Consider the following 26,630-nt stretch of genomic DNA (forward strand, 5'->3'; position numbering starts at 1 on the left):
ATTTCAGAGAGATATCTTACCTTTCATTTCTCTTATTATTACTAATTGGAAGAATTCTTTCACATGGTTGTTCATACTTTGCCATTTCTTCTTTTAAAAATTACCCTCTTATAAAACTGCAAATCCTTTGATCTGGTAATGCCATTACTGGATCTGTACCCCAAAGAGATAATAACAAAGGGGAAAGGACCTACTTGAAAAAAAATATTTGTAGCTGCTCTTTTTGTAGTGGCAAAGAACTGGAAATTGAGGGAATGTCCATCAATTGGGGAATGACTGGACAAATTGTGGTTTATGTTGGTGATGGAATAGTAGTGGTAGTCTCTCGGTGATCGAGAATGACTATTGCCTTTGTGCAGCTTCATCTACAGTGTACCCTCATGAGGCTTTGGAGTCCAAAGGTGGAGGCGCAAACTTTGTGGCACATGGGGCATGGGACGCCAGTTGTTACGGGAGGTGCGGTTGTGGCCTGGTGTCGGCATTCATGCACAGCGGCAAGACGTCAACGTTGTTCATCTTCAAAAGTGGTGGCGGCGGCATGGTTAATGTGAGTTCACCAGCTGCTTCTGACAGAGTCAGCGAGTTCTAGTTGCTTTGGTGTAATGCCAGCCCACTTCAAGTTGGACTTTAGCTGATCCTTGAATCTTTTCTTTGGTCGGCCTTGTTTCCTGAGTCCAGCTGACAGTTCACCATAGAATACCTGTGACTACAACTGCCAGTGGTCCTCCACCTGTTGAGTCATTACTCCCCCATCCCTGCAGGTCTTGAAGAGGGTGGACGGGGTTAGGATAGATGAGTGTGCACAAAGATACTTGTGTGTGAAAGAGATTTAAGTGGAAAAGCCAATGCACAGAGACAGTCCCACTCTCTAGGCTTTGGAAGCCTGGGTCCAGTGGCACGAAAAATTGTTACGTCTGGAGACTTCCTCAGCTGCATTGGATGGCCCGTGTTGTCTTTTGTGCTCCAACACGCCCTAAGCACTCCACAGTGCTTTGCTGCGTCACCCTCTCAGCCGTTGAACCTTCTTATTGGTTTCTTCCATCTGTTCAGCCGAAGCAGTCTTCACATGCTGGGTGAGCAAAGCCCTGGTTCACCAGGGGTCGATGACCCGATGGCTACCCTCACAAGGTTTGGCCGGCCTGTCGAAGCCATTGCCCGGGGTGTGGCCGCTGCCACATGCTAAGAGCTACTAGAAGCCACAAGTGAGAGCTGGGTGTCAGGTGGGGGTCAGAGGCTGGAGAGCTGCCCTAGGAGGGCATGACAAGCCCTCTATACCAGAGATACTACCCCTCCCTGAGCACCCCATACACCCCATGATGGAATACTATTGTGCTATATGGAATGATAAGCTAGATGATTTTAGAAACAGATGAAAAGATCTGTGGGAACTGATGCCGAGTAAAATAAACAGAACTAGGAGAACATTGAACACAATAACAAAATTGGACAATGATTATCTATAAAAACTTGGCTATTCTCAGCAATGCACCAAACTAGGATGATTCTGACAGACCAATGACAGAGATTTGCTATCCACCTCCAGAGAAAGAACTACTGGAGTCATCTTTCATATCAGTGTATTTATGGTTTTATTCTGGGGTTTTGGTTATATTTGGTTATTTGGTTATTCTGGGGTTTGCTCTTTCAACAATGATCAATGTGAAAGTGTATTTTGCATGACAATAAAAATGAAAATAAAAAATAAACTTGAAAAAATTGCCCTCATATCCTTGAGTCAGTTCTATTGGAGAGGCTCAGTTTTTATCTGTAAAATGAAGGAATTAAACTACATGATATCTCTGCTGCCTTCAAGTCTCACATATCCAACTCCCTTAAAGACATATTAATGGCCTCAGACACTTCCTAGCTGTGTGACTCTGGGCAAGTCACTTAAGCCCAATTGCCTAGCTATTATCACTCTTCTACCTTGAAGCCAATACTTTATAGAAATTCTTTTTTTTAACTCTTCCCTTCCATCTTGTAATCAATACTAAGTATTTGTTCCAAAGCAGAAAGTAGTAAGGGCAAGGCAATTGGGGTTAAGTAACTTGCCCAAGGTCACACAACTAGGAAGTATCTGTGGCCAGATTTGACCCCAGGACCTCCTATCTCTTGTGACAGAGGCTAGCACTAGAAGAAGTATGTAAAATTGATCACCTCAACGGTGGTGGGGGGTGGGGAGGCGAGGAATTTGGACTCTTGAGGAGAAGACTCTGGGGGAGAGGGAGCAGTGAGGCTTTCAGTCAGGAGAGGTGGATTAAAACTTTTTCCTGAGGATTAACCACTTTTGCTGCTGGTGACTGGAACTCTTTTTCCCAACATTTCCCAATTGAAGGGAGTTTCTGAAGAGAAACCTGATCAGACTTTACCTCAGCTCCTGTTGCCCAGGGGTGAGTCAACTGACTTTCTCTCGGGGGGGGGGGGGGGGGCCTCATGCTGCCAAGGCCTGAGTTCCCCTCAAACTAGAGGAGGGAAGGGGAAAAGGGTCTTAGATAAAGACAGGGACCCCTTTCCCCACTTTCCTTTTCCCATTCTTCCCTGCTCGTTATTCCTTTTGTATTATGTGATTGAATTGATATTAAAAGTTATTTGTTCCCCAAGCTGAATGTGAGTGAAGAGATCAAGGGGAGACCCTTTGGTCTCGAGTAGTGGAGGGAGGACAAGAGGAACAAGAGTGAATTGGGGAGAGCAGCTTTAGCTAAAGAGGGAAGGCAGAAGGGGGGAAATCTGCAAATGCCCTCTCCTCTCTCTAAACCAACCCTAAACATCAGCTATCTCCCCTGAGCCCCACTTTGTGGAAGGGGGGATCTCCTCTCTTTCCCCCTCTCAATACTGAAAGGCCAAACCCCTCGGTTACAACTTAATTTTTTTATACAGATGGCATCCCAGATGGGGCCTTTTCTCTAGTGCCAGCCTTTGTCATACTCTGGGGTTAGCTCTCAATCTGTTGAGCCACCTCATTGCCCCATTTTAGTATCAATTCTAAGACAGAAGGTAAGGATTTTTTAAAAAGAGACAGTTGGAAATGGATGTCCAATAGACACCTTAAATTAATTAGGTCCAAAATGGAGCTCATTATCTTTTCCCCTAAACCTTTCCCTTCCAGTGTCCCACCTTCCTTCTTTATTACTGTACAGGGAAACACCATTCTCCCAGTTCCTCAGTCTCTCAAACTAGGAGCCATCTTGTGTTCCTCACTGTCTCTCACTCCACAACACCCAACCTGTTGACTTCACTTGTACAACATCTCCCATATAGACTCCCTCCTCTCCTCTGACACTGCTCCCACTCTAGTGTGGACCCTCTTCATCTCATATCTGGACTGCTGTAATAGCTGCTCCTGAATCTGCCTACCTCAAGTCTCTCCCCACTCCAATCATCCTCCATTCAACCATTAAAGTGATTTTCCTAAACATAGGTCTGACCACATCCCTCCTCTTCTCAATAACCTCTAATGACTCTTGATTGTCACTAGGAAGAAATACAAAATGCTCTTTTTTTTTTTTTGGAACTTAAAGCCCTTCATAATCTAGTTTCCTCCAACCTTTCCAGTTTTCTTACATCTTTTTTTTTAAACCCTTACCTTCCATCTTGGAGTCAATCCTGTGTATTGGCTCCAAGGCAGAAGAGTAGTAAGGGCTAGGCAATGGGGGTCAAGTGACTTGCCCAGGATCACACAGGTTTTCTTAAGTCTTACTCCTCAATATGTACTTTTGGATACAGTAACAGTCCTGGCTTTCCCATTGAACAAGATACTCTGTCTCTCAGCTTCAGGCATTTTCTCTTTGCTGCTGCATACCTGGAATGTTCTCCCTTCCATGTTCTTCTTTTTTTTTTTTTTTTTAAATATATTTTATTTGATCATTTCCAAGCATTATTCGTTAAAGACATAGATCATTTTCTTTTCCTCCCCCCCACCCCCCATAGCCGACGCGTAAGTCCACTGGGCATTAGATGTTTTCTTGATTTGAACCCATTGCTTTGTTGATAGTATTTGCATTAGAGTGTTCATTTAAAGTCTATCCTCTGTCATGTCCCCTCAACCTCTGTATTCAGGCAGTTGCTTTTTCTCGGTGTTTCCACTCCCATAGTTTATCCTTTGCTTATGAATGGTGTTTTTTTTCTCCTGGATCCCTGAAAGTTGTTCAGGGACATTACACCGCCCCTAATGGAGAAGTCCATTACGTTCGATTATACCACAGTGTATTAGTCTCTGTGTACAATGTTCTCCTGGTTCTGCTCCTCTCGCTCTGCATCACTTCCTGGAGGTTGTTCCAGTCTCCATGGAACTTCTCCACTTTATTATTCCTTTGAGCACAATAGTATTCCATCACCAACATATACCACAGTTTGTTCAGCCATTCCCCAATTGATGGGCATCCCCTCGTTTTCCAGTTTTGGGCCACCACAAAGAGCGCAGCTATGAATATTTTTGTACAAGTCTTTGTGTCCATTATCTCTTTGGGGTACAGACCCAGCAGTGCTATGGCTGGGTCAAAGGGTAGATATTCTTTTGTCGCCCTTTGGGCATAGTTCCAAATTGCCCTCCAGAATGGTTGGATCAGTTCACAACTCCACCAGCAATGAATTAATGTCCCTACTTTGCCACATCCCCTCCAGCATTCATTACTTTCCTTTGCTGTTATGTTAGCCAATCTGCTAGGTGTGAGGTGATACCTCAGAGTTGTTTTGATTTGCATCTCTCTGATTATAAGAGATTTAGAACACTTCTTCATGTGCTTGTTAATAGTTTTGATTTCTTTATCTGAGAACTGCCTATCCATTTCCCTTGCCCATTTATCAATTGGAGAATGGCTTGATTTTTTGTACAATTGATTTAGCTCATTATAAATATGAGTAATTAAACCTTTGTCAGAGGTTTCTATGAAGATTTTTTCCCAATTTGTTGTTTCCCTTCTGATTTTAGTTATATTGGTTTTGTTTGTACAAAAGCTTTTTAGTTTGATGTAGTCAAAATTATTTATTTTACATTTTGTGATTCTTTCTATATCTTGCTTGGTTTTAAAGCCTTTCCCCTCCCAAAGGTCTGACATGTATACTATTCTGTGTTTACCCAATTTACTTATGGTTTCCTTCTTTATGTTTAAGTCACTCACCCATTTTGAATTTATCTTGGTGTAGGGTGTGAGGTGTTGATCTATTCCTAGTCTCTCCCACACTGTCTTCCAATTTTCCCAGCAGTTTTTATCAAATAGTGGATTTTTGTCCCAAAAGCTGGGATCTTTGGGTTTATCGTATACTGTCTTGCTGAGGTCGTTTTCCCCCAGTCTATTCCACTGATCTTCCTTTCTGTTTCTTAGCCAGTACCAAATTGTTTTGATGACTGCTGCTTTGTAATATAGCTTGAGGTCTGGGACTGCAAGGCCCCCATCATATGTGTTTTTTTTCATTATTTCCCTGGATATCCTTGATCTTTTGTTCTTCCAAATGAACTTTGTTATGGTTTTTTCTAAATCAGTGAAGAAGTATTTTGGTAGTTCAATGGGTATGGCACTAAATAGATAAATAAGTTTGGGTAGGATGGTCATTTTTATTATATTGGCTCGTCCTATCTATGAGCAGTTAATGTTTTTCCATTTGTTCAAGTCTAGTTTTAGTTGTGTGGCGAGTGTTTTGTAGTTGTGTTCATATAGTTCCTGTGTTTGTCTTGGGAGGTAGATTCCTAGGTATTTTATTTTGTCTAAGGTGATTTTGAATGGGATTTCTCTTTCTAGTTCTTGCTGCTGAGCTGTGTTGGAGATATATAGAAAAGCTGATGATTTATGTGGGTTTATTTTGTATCCTGCAACTTTGCTAAAGTTGTTGATTATTTCAATTAGCTTTTTGGTTGAATCTCTAGGATTCTTTAAGTAGACCATCATGTCATCCGCAAAGAGTGATAACTTGGTCTCCTCCTTGCCTATTCTGATGCCTTCAATTTCTTTATCTTCTCTAATTGCTACTGCTAGTGTTTCTAGTACAATGTCAAATAGTAGAGGTGATAATGGGCATCCTTGTTTCACTCCTGATCTTATTGGGAATGCATCTAGTTTATCCCCATTGCAGATGATATTAGCTGTTGGTTTTAGATATATATTGTTTATTATTTTTAGGAATGACCCTTCTATTCCTATGCTTTCTAGTGTTTTTAATAGGAATGGGTGTTGTATTTTATCAAAGGCTTTTTCTGCATCTATTGAGATAATCATGTGGTTCTTGCTAGTTTGCTTGTTGATGTGGTCAATTATGTGGATGGTTTTCCTAATGTTGAACCAGCCCTGCATCCCTGGTATGAATCCTACTTGATCATGGTGAATGATCCTTCTGATCACTTGCTGGAGTCTTTTTGCTAGTATCCTATTTAAAATTTTTGCATCTATATTCATTAGGGAGATTGGTCTATAGTTTTCTTTCTCTGTTTTTGACCTGCCTGGTTTTGGAATCAGTACCATGTTTGTGTCGTAAAAGGAGTTTGGTAGAACTCCCTCTTTGCTTATTATGTCAAATAGTTTGTATAGTATTGGGGTTAACTGTTCTCTGAATGTTTGATAGAATTCACAGGTGAATCCATCAGGCCCTGGGAATTTTTTCTTAGGAAGTTCTTTGATGGCTTGATGGATTTCAATTTCTGATATGGGATTATTTAAGAATTCTATTTCCTCTTCTGTTAGTCTAGGCAGTTTGTATTTTTGTATATATTCATCCATTTCTCCTAAATTGGTGTATTTATTGCCATATAATTGGGCAAAGTAATTTCTAATGATTGCCTTCATTTCCTCCTCATTGGAGGTGCTGTCCCCCTTTTCATCTTTAATGCTGTGAATTTGCTTTTCTTCCTTCCTTTTTTTAATTAGATTGACCAGTACTTTGTCTATTTTGTTTGTTTTTTCAAAGTACCAGCTTCTTGTCTTATTTATTAAATCAATAGTTCTATCACTTTCGATTTTATTAATTTCTCCCTTAATTTTTAGGATTTCTAATTTGGTTTTCTGCTGGGGGTTTTTAATTTGATCGCTTTCGAGTTTTTTCAATTGCATTTCCAATTGATTGATCTCTGCTCTCCCTTGTTTGTTAATATGAGCTTTCAGGGATATGAATTTGCCTCTGATTACCGCTTTGGCTGCATCCCAAAAGGTTTGAAAGGATGTTTCGCCATTGTCATTTTCCTTGATGAAATTATTAATTGTTTCTATGATTTCTTCTTTAGCTAAACGGTTTTGGAGTATCATATTGTTTAATTTCCAATTGGTTTTAGATTTGGTTTTCCATGTACCATTACTAATCATTATTTTTATTGCCTTGTGATCTGAGAAGGCTGCATTCATTATTTCTGCTTTTTTGCATTTGTGTGCTATGTTTCTGTGACCTAATGTATGGTCAATTTTTGTGAATGTGCCATGTGGTGCTGAGAAGAAGGTGTATTCCTTTTTATCCCTATTTATTTTTCTCCATATGTCTATTAATTCTAATTTTTCTAAGATTTCATTCACTTCTTTTACCTCTTTCTTATTTATTTTTTGATTTGATTTATCTAAATTTGATAATGGTTGGTTTAAGTCTCCCACTAGTATGGTTTTATTGTCTATTTCTTCCTTCAATTCTCCTAGTTTCTCCATTAGAAATTTGGGTGCTATATTATTTGGTGCATACATGTTGATTAATGATATTTCCTCATTGTCTAGAGTCCCTTTTAACAAAATATAATTACCTTCCCTATCCCTTTTGATCAGGTCTATTTTTGCATTGGCTTTATCAGATATCATGATTACCACTCCTGCCTTCTTTCTATCAGTTGAGGCCCAGAAGGTCTTACTCCATCCTTTAATTCTGACCTTGTGGGTGTCAACCCGCCTCATGTGTGTTTCTTGAAGACAACATATGGTAGGGTTTTGGATTCTAATCCATTCAGCTATTCGTCTACGTTTTATGGGTGAGTTCATCCCATTCACGTTCAAAGTTATGATTGTCATTTGTGGACTCCCTGGCATTTTGATTGCCTTCCCTAATTCTAACCTTTTCTTCTTTGGCTCTACCTTTTAGTCCAGTGATTTACTTTGAATCAGTCCCCCTTGTCCCCTCCCTTGATGTTTCCCTTTTTAGTCCCTCCCTTTTTGTTCCCTCCCCCTCCCCCCTCTCTTTCCCTCCCTTTTTGTTCTCCCTCTCCCCCTCCCCCCCTTGGTTTTCCCTTCTCCTTACCCTTGTTGGGTAAGATAGAATTCAAGATCCCAATGGATCTGGATGTTTTTCCCTCTCAGAGTTGATTTCCCTGAGATTGAGGTTTAAGTAAACCCCCCCCCCCCTCTCTTCCTCTCCTTCTTATAGGAGTTTTCTTCCCCTCCCCTTCCCCTGTGAGTCTTTGTGTGAGAACCATTATTCTATTTGGTCTTTCTTTACCACCTATTTATACATTACATTTTCCCCACATATTAGTATACATAGGTTGATATAAATGTAGTCCTTATAGAAGAGAGTTTGAGTAAAAGAAGATAACATTTTTCCCCTTTCCTTAATATTTACCTTTTCAGGTATTCCTTGCTCTTGGATTTTCGGTATCAAACTTTCCACAGAGCTCTGGTCTTTTCTTTGCAAAAAGTTGGAAGTCTTCTATTTTGTTGAATGCCCATACTTTCCCTTGGAAGTATATAGTCAGTTTTGCTGGGTAGCTGATTCTTGGTTGGAGACCCAGCTCTCTGGCCTTTCTGAAGATCATGTTCCATGCCTTACGATCATTCAGCGTAGAACTTGCAAGGTCTTGTGTGACCCTGATTGGCATTCCTTTATATCTAAATTGTCTTTTTCTGGCTTCCTGTAGGATTTTTTCTTTTGTTTGATAGCTTTGGAATTTGGCAATTACATTCCTGGGAGTTGTCTTTTGGGGGTTTAGTGTAGAAGGTGTTCTGTGAGCTCTGTCAGTGGATGTATTGCCCCCTTGTTCTAGAATCTCTGGGCAATTTTCTTTGATTATATCTTGTATCACCATGTCCAGTTTGGTGTTTATTTCTGGCTTTTCTGGGAGTCCAATTATTCTTAAATTTTCTCTTCTCCCCCTGTTTTCCAGATCTATCACCTTGTCGGTGAGATATTTTATGTTCTCTTCTAATTTCTTGGTGTTTTGGCTTTGCTTTATTAGTTCTTGCTTTAAAGCCTGGTTTTCTTTTACAGTTTGGTCAAACTGGTTTTGTAGATGCGTGAATTTCTTTTGCATCATTTCCCACTTTTCCTCCCAGAGGGCTTCCATCTTTTTGGTCCTTTCTGATTCAAATTCTTCATGGGTTTGTGGAGAGTTTCTATTTCCTTTGGATGATTTTGGAGAATTTTCTTGTATATCTTCTTCTATCTGCTCTGTATTTTGTATTTTGGCTCCATAGAATGTGTCCAGAGTCGCCCCTTTCTTCTTATTTTTCTTGGTATTTTGGGGCTTCTGTGCTTCTGTGGAGTTTGTCATCTCTGAACGTGGAGGATTGGCTTTTCTTGTCTTTGTCTGGTGATCAGAGGCTTTAGTCCTGGGCAGATGTTGGTTCTATGAGCGTTCCCTGGGTTAAACTGAATATGCCTCACTGGAACTGGAATGGAAGGGTCGGACCACGAGGCCACACTCTCCCCCTGGCTCGATTTCCGGAAGTTGCCTTCAGAATCCCTGGCCGTGAGGCTGTTTCGTCGGCCTGCGGGGGGATGGGCTGCCGCTTCCCCAAGCTCCGAGAGCACAGACTTTCACTGAGACTTGGATAGCAGGATCCAGCCCGTGAGGCTGTCTTGCCCGCCCTGAGGGTTGCTGTTGTTTTGACCAGCTCTCTGCAGCGGAGGCCCCAGGCAGTAACTTTCACCCGGACCAACCGGCTCTTTGCAGCGGAGGCCCCAGGCAGTAACTTTCACCCGGACTGGGACTTGGGTAGAAGACCCTGAGGGTTGTTGTTCCTCAGACCCTGCTCTCTGAGCCCGGCACGGCTGCCGCTTCCGGGAGCCTTGGACTCTGCGCTCCTACCCCTGAGGTCCGAGGGATCTCGGGTTCTGGCTTTTAAGGGGAGCCGTACCTTTTGAACCGGGTCCAGGTCCAGGAGGAGGGTTCCCAGGGTCTGTGCTGTTGATCGTTTTGAATTTCGGCGCCTTAGGAGCTTCTGGTTTGAGATCGGTCGGGAAGGGTTTTCCGGAGATCTGAACTTCAGCTTTCTCTAAGCCGCCATCTTAACCGGAAGTCTCCTTCCATGTTCTTCTTACTGACCTCCAAGGCTTCTTTTAAATCTCAACTAAAATCTCACCTCCTACAGGTAGCCTTCTCCAACTCTTCTTAATACCATTTGTTGTTTAGTTGTGTCTGACTCCTTGACCCCATGGACCCTAGTTATTCATGGGATTTTCTTGGCAAGAATACTAGAATGGTTTGCCATTTCCTTCTCTTCTGGATCCTTTTGTCAGGCAAGCAGAAGTTAAGTGACTTACCATAGGAAGGGGGGTAGGAAGGATCTGAGAATGGATTTGAACTCAAGTTGTCCTGATTCCAAACCCAGTGCTCTAACCTCCAAGCCACAACTACCTCCTTAAGAACTGGTAGACATGTTTTATTGGTGAGGATATTTTCATTTAGACTGATTGTACTGTAATTGCTAGGTGACTGCAAAAATCTGGCCCCTAATTATTGTTCAATTTGGTGGATGTTTCTGGTGATAAGCATGTATTCTTGAGTCTGATTCACACTGAATTTCCTTTAACTACAATCTAACTTGATAAACTGAGTGTGTTACACTCAATCTGTTTCTTCCTAATTCATTGTACATGTCAAGGATAATAAATCTGCCTGGCAGTAGGTAGGGTCTAACTAAAAAATGGCCTGGTGCATTGAATCTAGTCAAGGACCAAAGGGAACACACATGCTTATATCATCATCGCTGTACACCTCCCAATCATTGGGGTTGGCATCCGACATTCTGCTGAACAGCAGTCATGTGCATGGGAAGAGGAAGGGACTTTTTAAAGCAGTGGAGTGTTATCAAGATGGGGCATCAAAATGTTAACCATCACCATCAGGCTCTTGAAAAGAGCAGATCTTGGATTCCACATTCCACAGCACTTTGAAGACGAATAATGATGACAACAGTAATAAGAAAGGGCAGCCTGCAATAGGAAAGAGGGATCAGCCTTAAAGTCAGAAGCCTTAGATTCAAGTCCTACATCTGAATTATTCTAAATGTATGGATGGGTTATTTAGCCTTTCATTACCCTGGCCAACTATCAAAGATTTAAAATTATATGTATATATATATTTTTTCCTATATCAGAAGAGGAAATTTCAACATTCAGAATTCTTGATACTGATGAAATTACAGGCCCAAACATTAGAGATTATAGCTGATATTTCTATAATATTTTGTAGTTTATGAACTGATTTGAGTATTTCTTTGGACTCTCCCAACAATAGTATGAAATAAGTAATATTAATATTATTTTCTCTCTTTTCTATGTACAAAAACTGAGGCTTTGAGAAATTAAGTGGCTTACTCAAAGTTATATAATAAATGGAGGAAAGGGACTCTTGGCCCTAAACCTTTTAATATCAGATCTATCAACATTGTCTTCTTTATTCCTTTGAACAAGAAACATAAGTGGGGATGTGTCAAAGAAATCACTTGGAAAAAGTCTAAATTGATACATTATGCTTATGCATAATATGATATCATGGAACAGGCAATGATCCTAGAGTCAAAGAACCTGAGTTCAGATTCTGCCTCTTAACACTTGTCTCACTTTGAATAAGCCATTTAGCTTCTCTAGACCTCAGTTTCCTCATCTGTAAAATGAGATTGCTTTTAAGAGTTCTTAACTTGAGGCTTGTGCACTTTATTTACTTTTTAAAAAACCCTTACCTTTTGTCTTAGGATCAATACTATGTATTGCTTCCAAGGCAGAAGAGTAGTAAGGGATAGGCAATGGGGGTTAAGTGACTTGCCCAGGGTTACACAGCTAGGAAGTGTTTAAAGCCAGATTTGAAACCAGGACTTCCCATCTTTGGGCCTGGTTCTCAATCCATTGATCCAACTATTTGCCCCTGTGAACTTAAAAACATTTTTATTAGCTTGGGCTACTTATTAGCAGTTAATGTCTTTCACTTGTTTAGATCTAACTTTATTTGTGCAAAGTGTTTTGTAATTGGGTTCATATAATTCCTGTATTTGTCTTGGCAAATAGCTTCTCAAATATTATATATTGTCTAGAGTGATTTTAAATGGAATTTCTGTTTCTAACACACGGTGATAGACTTTGATGGAAAATATAGAAATGCCAATAATTTATGTGGGTTTATTTTGTGGTAACTTTTCTTATGTTATTATGTCAACTAGTTGATTCTTTAGGATTCTCTAAGTATAACATCATATCATCCACCAAGATTGATAGTTTCGTTTCCTTATCACCTTCTCCTTCAATTTCTTTTTCTTATTGCTAACATTAACATTTCTAGTACAATATTAAAAAATAGAGGTGACAATGGGAAGTCCTCACTCCTGATCTTATTGGGAAGGCTTCTAACTTATCCCCATTGCGACTGATATTTGCTGATGGTTTTAGATAGATATTTATTATATTAAAGAAAGACTCATTTATTCCTATGCTTTCTAGTGTTTTTAATGGGAATGGATGTATTTTGTTAAAGACTTTTTCTGCATCAATTAAGATAATTATGTAATTTCTGTTAGTTTGGTTATTGATCTGGTCAATCATACTGATGATTTTCCTGATGTTAAACCATCCTTGCACTTCTGGTATAAATCCCACCTGGTCATAGTGAACAATCCTTGTGATATGTTGTAGTTTCTCTGCTAGTGCTTGAAGTTTTTGCATCAATATTTTTTAAGGAAATAAATCCATAATTTTCTTCCTCTGTTTTTGGTCTACCTGGTTTTGGAATCAGTACCATATTTGTGTCACAAAAAGAATTTGGTAGGACTCCTTCGTTGCTTATTTTGTCAAATAGTTTATATAGTATTGGAATTAATTATTTTTTAAATGTTTGATAGAATTTGCTTTTGTAAAATTTTTTATAACTATTTGAATATAATTGATTTTCTTATATTATTGTGTGCATTGAAAAACACAATTCTATTCTGCCAAGGGGTCCATAGACTTTGTCAGACTGCCAAAGGAATACAAGACAAGAAAAGTTTAAGAATCCATTCTACATAGTTTCTGAGTTCCCTTTTACCTTTAGAACAATCATTCTCTGGTCTGTGATGCTATTTGATCCCTGATCATAGAAGCAGTCTCAGACCTAGAAGGAAATGTGAAGATAACTTCATCCCAAATCCTTATTTTAGAGATGAAGAAAATAAAGTTGAAAGGTGAGGTTTATAAATATTTATTGGGTTGGGTTAAGAAATGGCTTGTCCAAGTGATCAGATAATGGGTAACCAGAACCAGGAATAGATCCTAGGTCTCTGACTCCAGTGCTTTTTCTTCCTTAAGTTCTGATTTCTGATGGCTAATGGCACAGTGGATAACTAACCAGATGCCTCAGAAGGTAGAGCACCTTCCTCAATTCAAACCCATCTTCAGAGACTTTTTATGTGAAACCAGGCAAGTCATTTAAGTTTGCCTCAGTTCTTCCTCTGGAAAATGAGCTAGAAAAGGAAATGGCAAACCACTCTAATGTCTTTGCCAAGAAAATCCCAAATGGAGTCACAGAGAGTAGGATAGGACTGAAAATGATTTCAACAATGGATTTCTGACAAAATTCCTGGATCAGTGAGTTTCTTCTCTTTCCCTGGCTCTTTAGGAGTAAGCTATTTTTTAAAACTCTTATCTTCCATCTTAGGATCATACTAAGTATTGGTTCCAAGGCAGAATGGTAAGGGCTAGGCAATGGGGGTTAAGTGATCTGCTTAGGGTCACACAGCTAGGAAGTATAGAAATAAACTTCTTGTCCCACAGTGTTCTGAACAATCTGAAAAGAAGTCACCTGGGAATGTACTCCTAGCTGTAATATAGGAAAAACACCTTAGACTTATCTCTCTACTCACTTACTCAACCTCGTTCCATTCCTGTCTTCCTGAGTATCACCATCTCTACTAATAACTCTCTTTGGCAATATAGGCAGACATTGTCCAGAAGTATGGTGGAGGGGGGCAAGAGTCAGTAATAAAACCTCATGGTTATTTTTTATTTTAGTGATAAAAAAATCTCATTATTTTGTACACCATTCATCCAATACCTGTAATGGTTCCTAAGGCCTGTGTTAAAAGTTTATTTCCCCTTCCATCTCCTTAGTATAATTTCCTTCCTAGAAAATACAAATTCATAGTGTAAGCAAGCAAGGTTGGGGATTTTAAAACTACTTGAACAAATGGATGAACGACACATTTCTTAAGTGCTTACTAGGTACATATGTATGTACTCTGCTGAGCATTTGGATAGGAATAGAAAAGCTGGACATGTACCATCCTTGAGGAGCTCACATTCTAGGGGGAGAGACAACACATGTGGAAGGTTTCAGCTTCTGGTGAGATAGGAATGATCCAGATAATGCTTTTTAATGCCATTTCCAATGATAAAATCATCTCAGTTTTGGATGTTGAGCCATTTGACAGTGCCAATGACTTTGGGAACAAGAACTTCCTTTTCTAGGTCTTTATTAATATATGTGGCTAGGGCATCTTTTAGAGCAAATTCCAGGTTGTTTATCCACAGTGGTTGCTTCCCAGGAGACATTGATCTTCCCAAGGCTCTTGGCTTCAAGGTCCTGGGATGTCTACATCAGGATCTGAGGAGAAATTGATGGTCAAAGTGGCGGTAGTGGTTTGACTTGTCTGGAGCATGCTGCCTCCTCTCTTTGTCTCTGTCTCTGTGTCTGTCTATCTCTTTCTCTCCCTATCTCTCTGTCTCTGTCTCTCTCTGTCTCTTTCTCTCTGTCTGTCTCTTTCTTTCTGTATATCTCTGTCTCTGTCTCTTCTCCCTTCTCTCCTGCTCCCTGCCTTTCTCCCTGGATGCTTTGAGGCTAGGTAACCTTGCCTGCCCTGCAAACACCAGTTGGTTGCCAATTGGTGGAGATGGCCAATTCCTACTCCATAGGAGTTGCTCACGGGGATGCTAACTTTAGGACACAGATTATTTTCTATCCCTTTCAAGCAATTCAGCTGCATCCAGTAAACAACCAAACCATCTCCATCAATATGCTAATTGCACATCATATCTACTCATTAAACATCCTCCTCTCATCCCCCTTGTAAAGCTAACACTTGACTCATTTTTTGGCCTTGCCAGGTTGTAGAGTGATGATTTACTATAGAGGCAATACTATTCTTGAGGCATTATTACACTTTGCCTAGTTTGAGGAATGACAGATCCCATTTCTTTAGTCCTTTAGGGTTTTTACATTTCTCACAACAGCCATATGGATAAATAATACCAATTATTTGTTCCATTTAAAAATATAGATGAGAAGATCAAGGCATTGAGATCTTAAGTAACTTGCTTAGGGTCACATAAAGGTTTAAGCCAGCATTCAAGACCAGTTCTTTCCCCTTAAATCACTCTTTCCAATATGGCACCCATTATATATGCTACCACCTCTCAGCCTACTAGCTAGGCTCATTTGATTATAGACTCAGAGTTGGAAAGGACCTTAGAGGGAATCTAGTCCAACCATCTCCTTTTACAGATGAGAAGACCGAGACTCAAAGAATGTAAATAACTAGCTCAGGGTCATACAACTAAATGTCAGAGGTCGGAATTGAACATAGATCTTTCCCACTGGGTAAAACTATCTCTTAAAAGTAAAGCAACTATTTCTTTCTACATTTTAAAAAGACCCTTACCTTCTATCTTGGAATCCATATTAATAGCCATTCTAAGGCTAAAGACTGGTAGGGGCTAGGCAATTGGGGTTAAGTGACTTGCCCAGGGTCACACAGTTAGGAAGTGTCTGAGGCCATCTTTGAATCCAGGGTTTCCCATCTCCAGAGGCAGTTCTCTATCCACTGAGTTATTCCAACTGTCATCTACATTTTTAACAAACATTTCAGAATTTCCTGAATCAGACTGGCCATCCCAATTTGTCTGAATGAATGGTTTTTTAAAAATTGCATTCATCTCACACACTTTTCCTTGCTCTACACTAAAAAGAATTTGTTTTGACTGCTAAGATGGGAGAATCAAGATGGTACTCAAAAAAATCACTCATGAGTCTAGTATGGACTAAGGAAGATTAACAATCAGGCCCCCTTTATGAGGCCAGAAGGTGGGGTACTTTGGAGGAAACTTCAGTATTTGAAGCGTCCTTCCTTTTATAAAGTCCTGTTTTGCTGTCTCCAGGGAAATCCTGTCCAGCTGGACTGTCTAAAGAGCCAGGGCGACAACCTGTGGTAAAATGGAAGAACGTCAGCTCTTTAATCCTATTCATTCCCAGTTCCTTTTGATCTCAGTGGTTCTTACTGGTCAGGCAAGTAAAAGGTGGGAAAGGGAGGGGGCTTGGAGTTGGCTAGTCTCTGAGCTTTCAGAAGGGAAATCTTCCCATCATTTCCCCCTTCTTGCTTTCCAGACCATTTGGAATCTTTGACTCTCAACTATAAAATTCTGCAGGCTCAATCTAGGCCTTTCTGGTTTGGGAACTTATCAAGGAAAAAAGTAGGGGTGGATTTTAGTGTTATGCTTGTCTTCCAGGGGAGTCTTATTCTACCTTAAAGTTGATTGGATAGCAATATCTGTGGGACAATGTAGAAATGCATTTTAATTCAAATTAATTTGACAAATATTTGTTAAGTATCTACCATTTACCAGGCACTGTAATAGAAGATTATAAAAGAAAAAAAAAGAAATTAAAAAAATCTTGTCCTCAAGGAGCTTATATTTCGCTGAAGCATCAGTGAGGGAAGAGAATTTGTGATCAAAATCAGCTAGTAATCAGCACTATACAGAGATCTGGAGATACCAATTGGGAAGTAAGACAATTCCTCTTCTCAAAGGGTCCATACTTTAATAAAAGAGCACCTATAGAGGAGGTTTTCACCAGCAGAATAAATGGGAAAGCCTAATTGTCCTTAGGTTGCCAATGAATGGCAAGGCAAAGTAATGGATCTTCTTTAATACCATTTCCATGAATAAAACTATTTCTGTTTCTGTTATTGTTGGGGGATCTTGAGTTTACCTGCTGGATGATGACATTGGCTTGGCATTTGGAGTTGGTGGTGGCCATGGTGACAGGTCTTTCTCTGAGGAGATGGATCCCCTACATAATGATGTTGAAGTCTAGCTTGAATCAGGACCGCTGGTTGGGGGTCACAGCTGTTCCTGGGCTCCTTGGGCATGGCATCTTGGGCTGTATAAGTGGTGATCACAGGGGCCAAGACAGTGCTTTGACCTGCCCCCTCAAGCTTTGTCTTTCCCTGAGGGCAACTTGCAGCTTTAAGCAAGGCTGCCCCCCAAAATGGTGGCACTTTGTTGGCAGTTGATATTCATGATGGCATAAATGAAAGATGTTCTTCTCCATTGGGTTTCTCTCCTGGATGATTGCTGTGTAACTGGCCAGGAGGCAGATCTGGTGGCTCAGGACCATTGCCATTCCCAGGACCTCTTTGGCTTTACCTGTAAGGTCAGTTAGTGTCTCACATCCCTGGAGGAAATCAGTACTGAGCAGACATGTTTCCCCATGGTTGCCCAGGAAGAGTTAAAGAAAATGCAAATGAAGCCAGCTTTCCTTGGGAATAGAAATGAGCTTGTACAAGTGACTCTATAGGGTTACTCTTAGGAAAGCACTGGGTAAAAAGGACCGACTAGTTGCAAGTGATTGTTCTTGAGGTCTGGGCTGCTTTTCTGTCACCAGACGGCCCAGAAACCCAAAGATGAGGGCATTATCTGTGTTGAGAACTGCGTTCTTGCAAGGAGAGCAACTCCATGTCAGCAAATAAAGCTTGTGGTCTATGTTTTCCCCATTCAGTCATGGAGGACAAAGTGCTGGCTTTAGAAAAGAGAAATGAGCATCTGGAGGTGAGCTCAGCAAGGGAGTGGAGGCCGGCTGGTAACTTCCAAAGCAGAAACCTGCAGCGTGTGTCGTGCCTGCCCCGGGACTCTCTGGTGGTGGCATTGGGCCTGTAGGATATTAAATCCATTCCTGGCTTGAGCGTTTCCAATTGGCTAGGCAGCAATCTGCTTTCTCACCATCGAAGTAACATCAGACACACCAGTTCTAATAACACAATTACTCATTTTTCATTCCTGAAATGTCTATGCTGCTCTGTGTGTGTGTGTGTGTGTGTGTGTGTGTTTCAGAGAAGGGGAAAATCTATATTCTTTCTATTCTGACCAAATTAATCAAATAAATCTTCTTTAAAGCGCTGTTAAATGAGTCACAGATGGCTCTGCCCTTTTACAGGTTTGCAGAAAGCAGCCATTACAGTTCTTTTAATTTATCAGAGGAAAAAAAAGATGCCCTCGTGCTCCCCTTCTCTCTCACAATAATAATCAGAACCAGTCTATTTTCCAAGAGTCCGAAACTCATTTACCAAAAAATGTGTATCGATAGTTACAGAACGGAGGGTTGTTTCACGGAGCTTCAGTCACCAGCACAGAAAAGGTGCCCTGGCTGGGGATAGCTTTTTATAAAACCACATTTAATAAAAGGGAGTGTTATATTAAGTATGTTTGCTAGTGTATTTAAGCATATGGTTTCCATATCAGGAGCAAAGATGGCAAACACATGCTTTACCTTCTGACTAACCTTTCAGAATCTCTTGCTTTCGAGGCCATGGTTTGATGGAAGAATTTTTTGTTTTGTTTTGTTTTCTTTTCTTTTATTGGCTTTGGTCTGGGTTTTGTTTTGTTTTGTGTTACAGTTCTTGCTCATATGGAAAAGCATTGGAGAATATTCAGAAAGTATGCAAAGCCTTCTGCCCTTTCTATTTATATAATTAGGGCAAGAAACTTCATTTTGCTTATTTTTCCCCCCACTGGCTCTGAGCTTTCCGTTCTTCCAGTGTTCTCTTCTGCAGGACTATAGGGGCTAGCTTTCAAGTGTGAATTAATTTCAGCTGCAAAGTGTATACGCTCCTGGATTTTATTCAGGATAGTTTGAGGTTGAAAGGACCTGAAACTTGAAATTTCCAGTAGGTAGAAAGCTCCTAGAAGGTTTGTCCAGCTTTGAATCTCACATGGATCCATGTTTGCCCTCTCTTTGGGATCCTTTGGCCTAGAAACCATTAACAGGCCTTTGAGTGGAGCGTTGGAAATTCCATCCCCTCTGGGTTGAGGTCAGGAGCATTTAATCATAATCCTTCAAGAGGAATAGAAAGAACCTCTCAATCCTCCCATCAGGTAAAATCTGATGTACAGTTTAACTCTAAAAAGCTCTTGGATTCTTTGAGCAGCCTAGGAACAAATATGGCAGATTCAGATGGTAAACTGAATGGGGTGTTCGCATTGCCCTGCTCACCCCCCCCCCCATCCTTGCTGATTTGCCTGAGCGAGTTATAAATCTACTGGTACCATTTCTTTTTCGTCACTTGCCTAATCCTGTGCTCTTCGTTTCATGTGCTGTAATTACTAACATCTGCTTTCCAAGCCTGGGCCGCGTGGAGTTTGCAAAGGCAGTTTTCAATCCAGAACAATGGCAACAGCTGTTTCATTTAGCCTTGGGCCAGCACTTCCTGTTCAGTCTGCATCTGCCCTCCTGTGTCCAATTTCTGTTTCAGAGCTTTTTTTTCCCTCTCTCTCTCTCTGACCTTGCTATATGTTTAAGAAGAATTTCTAACTTAACACTCTAGCTAGTATTTCTAGCACATTTGCTTATTAGATTGAGTACAGACGAGGGAAGATAGGGGAAGGCACTGATTATCTCCAGCCGATAGTATCATGTCAGGCACAGCCAAAGAGAAAAAGCAAGGGGACCAACATCACAGGAAATTCCTGGGGTTTGAAGTTATGGATAAGGGACAATGATGACCCCTACCAGAATCAGCATGGGAAAGGTGGGCCAAAGGGCTTCACTAATCTGTTCCCCAGACTGCTCTGATCCCCAAAGCTTAGCCGCCTCACTGGGATATGAGTTAACAAATATATTGAAGAGAATGATGACTGGGCTTAGAGACAAGAGATCTTGCCACCCAATGTCTCACTCTCGCAATGAGGAAGGAAAAGCTAGGGTGTCAAACTTTAAAGTTTCCCAAGTTTGCTCTTGTTTTTCTTTCTTTTTTTTTCTTCCCCTCCCTAGCACTTTATTTAAGGATGGAAACTCCAGAAGTGAATCTGGAGCATGGAAAAAAAGGAAGTGCCCAGAGGTAAAAGGCTAGATTTAGTGCCATAAATGCTTGCCTCTATTCCCTGAAGGACTTATATTTGTCAGATATTTTTTTTTTAGCTGTCACCAAAGGGACATGGCATGACTGAAGGATTACTGGATTTCAAGAGAGGAACTGAGTTAGAATCTTGGCTCTGTCATTTGCTACCCATGCGACCTTGTAGAAGTTACTCTAGGCAAACTTTGGGTCTTGATTCTCTCGTTTCTGAAATGAGAAGATGGAACTGGATAATCTCTAAATTTCCTTCCAGTTCAAAATTCTATGATTCTCTGACCTACCCCGCCTTCCCTCTACCCCACTCTAACCATCCTTGTTCCATCTGATTGAAGACTTCCGGCTCACAGGCTCTGCTGGCCTGCAGATGCTAGGCTGCTGTATCCCACGGGGCCAAATGAAGCTTCTCAAACTCTTGAGGGATGGAGTGAGGGAGAGTAGAGTAGGCTGGAGGTGGAAAGGAAAGAAGGGATCCAGACATACCACGATCTCTGACAATTGTCTATAGATGTTTCAATAGGAGTCCTGGGGTCAGTACTGCCAGGGTGTACAAATACCACTATCATAATAATCAGAAACCTCAGAATGAATAATTTCTACCTAATTCTCTTCATTGTGGCAAAAACCCTTATAATTATTGAGTGAAAAGCAGGGCAACTAAGTGGAATAATGGATAAAATGCAGGGCCTGGAATCAGGAAGACTATCTTCATAAGTTCAAATCTGGCTTCAGATACTTACTGGCTATGTGACCTTGGACAATTCACTTAAACCTGTTTGCCTCTATTTCTTCATCAATAAAATGAACTGGAGAAGGAAATGACAAACCACTACAGTATCTTTGATAAGAAAACCCCAAACGGGGTCACGAAGAGTCTAAAATGACTGAACAATAATAATATTAAGTGAAGAATCTATAATGATTTTATGAGTATCCTGCTGTTACTGATGCCCACCTGAGAAATATTGATCCCTACTAGTTCCATGCCACAGAAAGAGAGACCTGTCCCCAAGCTATTTCCCTTCTCTACTGACTGGAAATTCTGATCCATTCTATAGCACAAACAGAACAGGTTCCCTGAGCTGCATCCTAGTAAGTAGTATCCTTTCCCCTCATCCCTCAGGTGTCATTGTGGAGTCATGCCCCAACTCTTCATGATCCGACTTGGGGTTTTCTTGGCAAAGAGACTGGAGTGGTTTGGCATTTCCTTCTCCAGTTCATTTTACCAATGAGGAAACACAGGTAAATAGGGTTAAATGACTTGTCCAAGGTCACATAACTAATAAGTATCTAAGACCAGATTTGAACTAAAAAATATGAGTCTTCCTGACTTCAGGACAGCACTATATCTTCCCTATTATCTAACTGCACTTGAAGTAGAAGCTTCTCTTTTCCTTTACTATCCCAGCCCCAATCCATTTATTTAACATAAGGATAAGGATTAGTCTAGTGGTTTCATGGATAATAGGGGCTCTCAGGTGAGGAAACTCCCTTATCTCAAAGAAGGTCAGCACTTCTCTTCATGAGAAATGCCTAGATAGAGAACCAAGAAATTGAGCCAATAGCCTAGGGTCGCACATCAGAAGGCAGAACTTGAACCCAGCTCTTTCCAACTCTGAGGATAGTTTCCTCCCTCTCTGTAGACCAAACTTCTCTATTTAACATAGAAACATAAAGAGTAAGTTCACAAACAACAGAGAAGCTACAAGAAATCAAAATGTGGAAAAGTTAACAAAAATAATACCCAGTTAACTTTATGAAACTTTATTTAAATAACTAGTTTTCAGCTAATAGCTTGGCCCTTATCCCTTGAAAGAGTACACACACACACACACACACACACACACACACACACACACACACACACAGAGCCCCATCTCATTTCTTCAGAGCTAACGTGGATTGAAGTATGGCGCTTCTGGTCTAAAGAGGATGATCTAAAATGACGACCATAGAGGACATATGCATTTATTTATACATCTCTAGATGTGTCCCTGAGTGTACACATTTGGGGGACCCCATCTGAGTGTCATTCTGTGTGCAGCTAGCTCAGGCTCAATTCTGCCAAAGTAAAACCAGATGAATGTTGGTCCCCATGTTTCTGGAGAAGGAATCCTATCTCATGGCAGTCCTAAGGGGATTTATAGAAGACCCTCTTTGGAAAAGAGGGAATGGATTAAAAACGTTTTGAGGGGATTCCTGCGACTCCAATCAGAGCCTCTGAGACCTGCACTCTCCTCTCCTTCCGGCTTTCTTTGTATTTCTACAGCACTCCCTCTAGTCTCAGGGATTAGATGAGGTATTCTGGAGCTCGCCCCACACCTAGTACTGAAGACCAATCCAAAGAAGGGGCAAATAACGAGCTCCTACAGCTTGGTAAAAGAGCATAGAAAAACCTCACTCTTCCAGCGGACGTGGTAAGCTTACACCTCTGCCCCAACTTCTATTTTATATTACACCAGCAAAAGTCTAGAGGCTCCAGCCGCTTCCTTCTGTCCCTAAACGGTCCTAGGGACTTTCCCGGCCAATCAGGATGTCACTAAACCAGTCCCTGTTAAACCTCAAGGACTGGCAAGTCGTGAAGTTTCGCTGGAGTTATTTAGACCCCCAGCCAATCACAGCACCAGAAACGGAGGGAAAGGGCCACTTGCTAACTAACCCTAACGCCCAGGCTTGGGACTTGGCCTGCAGAAGGTACGCCGGGTGGGACTCTTTTTTTCCTTCCAGCGGGGCGGTAGTTCTGCCAACTAGCTCAGAAGGGGTCAGGCAGGGGCAGAGTCCTTGGCCTTGCCTTTGGGGGGGGGGGATCTCCTGTGTCCTGAGACGCATCCATAGGCTTGCTTTGAGCCGCCTTCTGTAACCAAGAGCTCCGTATTTTCCCCAAACCAAGAGGAAGGAGAAAAACCAATTAAGGGATAAAAGGCTCCCATACGACCGGTTCCTTGTAAATCTCCCTAGGCACTGCCTTACCCTGAACCCCAACTCCTCCCAGGAGGTTGGGAGTTCGATTCACTCCTTTGGATGCAGTAACCTCTGCTAGCCCCGGTAACCCAATGCCCTTAGAACCTGCTCTGCTGGCAGAAAGAGAGGAAATAGGGTGGAGAACGTGAGGCCCGCGGCTCAGTACTTTGGAAAGGACGATGCAAGCATAATTCCCCAGACCCCGCTGTTGTAAATTCTCAGCCTGATCCCAAAGCGCATCTGTCCACCCTTGATGCCGCTGGCCACCTGCCGCTGGGAAAGCCTTTCAAAAGGTCGGAGGTCTCCAAGCGGGAAACTCAGATTAACATCCACCTCTTGTTGGCTAGGGGAGTCTTAGTTTTTGGAGCTGTAGTTCAGGTCGCAAGCCAATTTGCTGCAAACATCTCCGTCTTTCCATAGCAAACCACTCCCCAAAATTTGGCATCCCCCTCCTACTCCAACAGGAGGAAGACGAATTGAGGCCTGGCGGACTGTCCCTTCTTTTTGGATGCGGCAGAAAGGGCAGTAGCCTGGCAATCAGAATCAGATTTGGGTTCTAATTCTGATTTGACAACATCTCACTGTGTAAACTTGAGACTCCCTGAGCCTTACTTGATTTCTCTGAATGAGGGAAGGAGGATGAATTAGGCATTTTCTGTGGTTCCTTCCAAGTATGTAATTCTGTAACATGTGATTCATCTTTCCTCCCATCCTCCGACTGGAGTCACTGGGAAAGTGTCTCTAGAGAAGATGCCCCACTAGAAATAGGGGATCAGAATTCGGACAGGTTGTTTGAGAGCCAGAAATCCTTTTTCTGTTGGATAGTTGAACTATCCATTGAGAGGCTTCTTCTAGTTCCTTTACCTTTCATTGGGAGCAAACCCACGGGGCTTTGACAGTGGGGGACACGGGGAGCAGGGGAGAGAAAAGGGAAGAGGCCCCTAGCTAACTGGAAGCTCCAGCTTTGGGATCTCTGCCCCACGGACAGTCCCTTTCTTGCGTCTCGTTTCAGGTCGCTGCTACTCCATGATCTGCGCTAATACCTGAAGGAATCGTCCAGAAGAAGATGCCAACACAGAAGACCAGGCTGGACGTGGCCTCCAGTTCTTCCGTCTCCGCGGAGTTTTCCAGGCCCCGCTGGTGCGGGGCGGTTGCAGCTCCAGGAAATGGGAACGTTCTGTCTAGGCGGAGCGGGGGCCCAGACCCCTGCGTCACCTCTGATTTTCTACGGACAGATTCTGGAAGAGAGGGTGGGGATTGAGAAATTGTGAGGTCTAGGAATCATTTTCCACCCACTCCAGGAAAAATCACCCAAGACAAACTGGCCAGTTCAGTGATGACAGGCGCCACAGGATCCAGAAACTCCTCAGAGGGATGCCCGAGTGAACGCAGGCCAGGAATTATTGTTCGAGTTCAAGATGCTCCTGAGTATTGATAGATCAGAGATAAAATGGTGTGTCTGTGCGCGCGTGCCTGTATATCTGAATGCACCAGTGCATGTGTATTTGTCACTTCTTTCCCCCCAAAAGCCTGACCAATCCCCCCACCTCCACCACTTCCCCTAGCAGTTCCTCATATTATCTGGGATATTGGAGGACTAGAATCTCCTCGAGAAATTATTCTTTGAATCCTAATTCAACTAGGACAAAAGGGCAGATAACCCCAAGGGGCAGAGGACCGCCTTCGAGCTCGGGCAATTTTTACAAGTGGCTTCCACCCTCCACACTATCCCCATCCCCAAAACACAGCACTAAAACTCAACCGAAAAGTAATAATAGACTCAACATATATAATCAAGGTAATAAGCCATCATAAGCATATGCACTGACATGCATGTAAGAAGAATGCTTTCCATTCCACTTCATTCTGACTTAAATCCCTCCCTTTCCGTCGCTCTCTTTTTCCCCTTCTTCCCCTCCCCCATCCTTTCCCCTCCTCTTTCCCTTTCTCTTCCTAGCTTCTTTCTTTTAAAAGTTAATTGCAACTTTTTCCTGTGCGCTCTGATCTGGATAAGCCATATCTCATTAGAAAAAGATTTAGCTTGAGCCAAAGCAGACCGGAGAAGGAATCCCTAATCAGCACAGTATATATTTTTGTATAATTGCTCCTTGGCATTCTCCTCCTTGCTCCCCCTCCAGCACCCCCGTTTCTCTGTACGCCGCTTCCCCGTTTCTTTTTGCTCATTAAACTGAAAAGAAAGTCGAGTCCTAATGCCTTGGTGCAAATTGGAAAATCACTCTGGTCGTGGGTTGTTGTTGGTTTGTGTGTGTGCGTGCGTGTGTGTATTTTCTGCCAGCCCTGATTAAATATAGTGTGGACTTAATCAGGATCAAAGATACCAGGAGAAATAATAAAGGGAAAAGAAAACGCTCTGGCTGGAGTTAGAGGTTATTTTTCTGCAGCCACCATGAAGAAGAGCCCTTCATTTGTCCTCTAAGGAAGAAAGGCGCCAGAGAGACCTAATAAATAAATAGGTAAAGTCATCAATACTGTCTCCATTCCACCCAGAGACAGGAACCAGGTTCTGGAGCACTAACTTCCCCAGGAAAGAGAAAGGAAGGCAAAGGAAAAAGAGAGGATGCTGGGGAATGCTCTGGTCTTCCCCAGAATCATCCAGCAAAGGACCAATGGCTAATCCCAAGGGGGAACCCCCTAAATATTTGATAGTTTTGTGCCAATAATGCATATAGACCAAATTCTCTCTGTTCCCAGTCCTCCTTCCTTCCTTCCTTTCCTAAGCCCATCTAGTTTGCCCTCTGCCCTCCCTGTGAACCCAAAGCAACCCAAGCTGAAAGGTGAAAGGCAGAAAATAAACACAGGGTTAAATCTTATCCATAAAATACTTTTGCCTTGCTTAGGACTTTATATTATAGGCTCCCTGGTGGGCTGGATCCTTTTTTTAAAAAACCTAACTTGTATAGATCACAAGGAATATTGCATATTTGAATACCTAATTAAATGATCTTTTCCAAAAATGGAAGTGATTACCATAGGCCTGGCTCTTCCACACTAATGAAAGTGGGTTAAGTTCAGAGCCACTGGCTTGAGTGAGGTCAGAGTTTTGTAAACCAGTGGGCCACCAATGGTAATTCCTGGGGTTTTAGGGAAACTGGGCTCCACAAGACTGAGTGGACACTCACAGTGGGGGGAATTCAGCTCCTTCATTCTCATCCTCATCCTCGCCTCCTTCATCCTCCACCACCTGCTCCTTCTCATCACTAATTCTATGATTGGATTACACTTAATAATAGTTAATAAATTCTGCTGTTGCACTAAGGTGAACTATTCCAAGAACATATGCAGAGAATCTGTGAGAAATATGTAACTGGGGTGGGAACAAGTCTGAAGATACAAGTATTTCAAAAGAAAGCCAGGTGTCTTCTCAGGGACTGGGCAGATTTG

At 41.8% G+C, this 26,630-nt stretch overlaps 1 long non-coding RNA gene across 1 annotated transcript; it reads left to right on the forward strand.

Moving 5' to 3' along the window:
- Positions 1-2,031: 2,031 nt before the first annotated feature.
- LOC103098392 (uncharacterized) lies at positions 2,032-25,432 on the forward strand. Its single transcript, XR_001626507.2, has 2 exons — positions 2,032-2,390; positions 24,241-25,432. It is a non-coding gene; the product is annotated as an uncharacterized LOC103098392 (long non-coding RNA).
- The last annotated feature ends 1,198 nt before the right edge of the window (positions 25,433-26,630 follow it).

The sequence above is a fragment of the Monodelphis domestica genome, chromosome 1, assembly GCF_027887165.1.
Source record: "Monodelphis domestica isolate mMonDom1 chromosome 1, mMonDom1.pri, whole genome shotgun sequence".
In the NCBI taxonomy this organism is placed as follows: Eukaryota; Metazoa; Chordata; class Mammalia; order Didelphimorphia; family Didelphidae; genus Monodelphis; species Monodelphis domestica.